Source organism: Sardina pilchardus, chromosome 22, assembly GCF_963854185.1.
Source record: "Sardina pilchardus chromosome 22, fSarPil1.1, whole genome shotgun sequence".
Lineage (NCBI taxonomy): Eukaryota > Metazoa > Chordata > Actinopteri > Clupeiformes > Clupeidae > Sardina > Sardina pilchardus.
The window spans coordinates 3524712-3527211 of record NC_085015.1 but is presented as its reverse complement, the minus strand read 5'-3'; the positions used below and the strand labels follow the sequence as shown (position 1 = coordinate 3527211).

The following is a 2500-nucleotide window of genomic DNA, read 5'->3' as shown; positions in this document are numbered from 1 at the left end:
CGATGATGGACAGATGAGCAACAGACCTTGTCATCCACCTAAGTGTGTTTGAGTTGGCTGGTAGAAAAGCTAGATGTTTAGATGCAGCTATTTTGTCCTTGTTGTACAAGTTAGTGACAGCGCAATTACTTTAAAAGACGAACAGAAAACGACAACAATGGTCAAGAAGAAGGATTTTCTCTTGAAAGCTAAAACCTGTTGAGACCAACTTTTAGGAAGGAATGATGACAACTCCTAATATAAGAGCTCCATTGCTATGGCAGATATAGTTTCTTGTGCACAATCAGGGTGGGAATTTCGTCATTTTAGGGGCAAGGCCATTTGGCCTTCACCTTCTTTTTTTTTTTAGGGGCACCAAGGCCACATGATAGGGCACAAAGGCCACTGAGTAAAATTCGATGGTTTTACATTTCAGGGTTATCTCGACACAAATACATAGACCCGCTAGCCGCTGTAGGCTTTGAGAAACACTAACACAGCCTCAAACATGAGCAGTGAAAGCATGCATTCAATGAAAGCTCATACCACCACTTAATTGTATGCCTCTATGTTTAATCACATCGAATTGGCTAGCATTTCCTCCTGATTGCAGAAACGTTTGCTTTCTTTTTCTGTCGGTCCGCGATTGCGTGATCAATTGCGCAGCAAATTATCAGGTGAAGCACCGGACCTAATTTCACTCAAAGAGAGTTCTGTATCAGTTCAATACGGAACAAGACTTTTACGTGTCAAATACGGGACGATTCCGTATTATACTGAATGGTTGGCAACCCTAAGTCAGGGGCATAAAGGCCACTGTGGCCTTATGATGGGGTTTTTTTCACGGGGCATCAAGGCCAAAGTGTAGGGCAACGGAGGCCATGGCCTCATGGCCTTGGTATAATTCCCACCCTGTGCACAATATTGCTTGCAGTGACTACAGTGATTGTCTGATGAGTGACGCCTCTGTGCTGGTGAGAGGGCATGTGCCGCATGAGTACCATGAAGGACGAGAGATAAATAAATAAGAAAGGCAACAGGCTACATAGCAAATACTGGTCATGGAATGCACAACAGATGGAGTATCTTTGATGGAGTATCTTTGCAATGTTTTTTTTTTTTTCAAATGAATCTGCATGAAGATATAGAAGAGGCAATTTAATGTGATTACAATGAAACATTACACTTAGTTTAAAGCTTGACAATGGATGGTTTTGGTTGTTAATGGTAGTGTTACATCCTTTACAATGCAGGAAAGTCATAAACAAGCCATTGAAAATATATATTTGAAGAGAAATTTTATTTAGGACATATTTTTAAGAGAAATAGTAAAGGTATTTGTTGAATACTAGCCAGTTCAGATTAGCTACTTTTGCGATTCTACTATAGGCCTCAGGCTCTAAAATCACCCAAATTATCACTTTGAGAGTAGTAAATGCCATATTCTTTCTCTGTGGCCTGAAAAGCATTCCTCTGTCCATGCCGCTTCATCCTGGTTTAACATTTACCGGTTCCTCCTTGTCCTTGTCCTCATTCCTATAAAAAAAATAGCATAAAACATACTTAAAAACCAATTACCAGTCATTGCTGACATTCTATATTCAATAAACAATCATGTCACAAGGAGACAAATACCTCATGCATCATACATTTTAAAAACCACAGACAAGGATCTAGCAACATATCTGACATATTTGTCACACTACAGGACATGACTGTCACACTGCAGGACATTTACACCATTGTGGCCATTTTGAATCCTTTCTACACATGACTGATCTTGGGCATTATGTTAACTGAATACATATATTATTTTAAACTTTAATTCGTGATTTTTTTTATAAAAAAGTTTATATTTCCTCAAAATAAAACTGTCACACCACAGGACTACAAAAATGGACACATTCATAGACTGACAGAAATAATGAAATTTGTGGAATTCGAGGGAGATTAACACTCACCTGAAACGTTCTCAGCACTCTCAAATATCTGGAGAGGTGGTTGATAGGGGGCTTGACCCAAAGACCCATATAGTTGTCCATGCAATTTTCTGTAGAAAAACCTGATTTACCATGTCACGCCGCAGGACAGCATTTTTGTTACGAAATTGAATTTGTTGTAAACATTATTGTACACGTTTTGTACTTCTTTAAACATTAAATCTATGAAGTAAATATGTTCAAAATAATGCCGAAATATATATAAATTGCTCAAGATGTTTTTGGCTCATTTTATGAATGTTTATGCTTCATGCTTCACTAATGTTACGGTCACACCGCAGGACATTTTCATATTCACCTTAAAGTATGAAGAAAATAAAACAAAATTTTCATCCCAAAATAAAATTAGAAAATAAAATATTGTAATCTGCTTCACTGACATACATTTTTTTAGACAAAAAGCACATCTTAATAACTATTTACAATAGATTACAGAAAAATCAGGCGTCACGTCATCTGCCAACCTGCGTTATCTGCGTAAAATGTTGTTTAATGTTTAGTTACGAACTGGTTTTGCTACA

The 2500-nt window shown here is 37.5% G+C and overlaps 1 protein-coding gene across 1 annotated transcript in view; it reads left to right on the top strand.

Annotated features, from left to right (window-relative positions):
* Positions 1–2500, top strand: part of LOC134069759 (SEC14-like protein 1) — a 24961-nt gene that overhangs the window by 9941 nt on the left and 12520 nt on the right. The window lies entirely within an intron of this gene.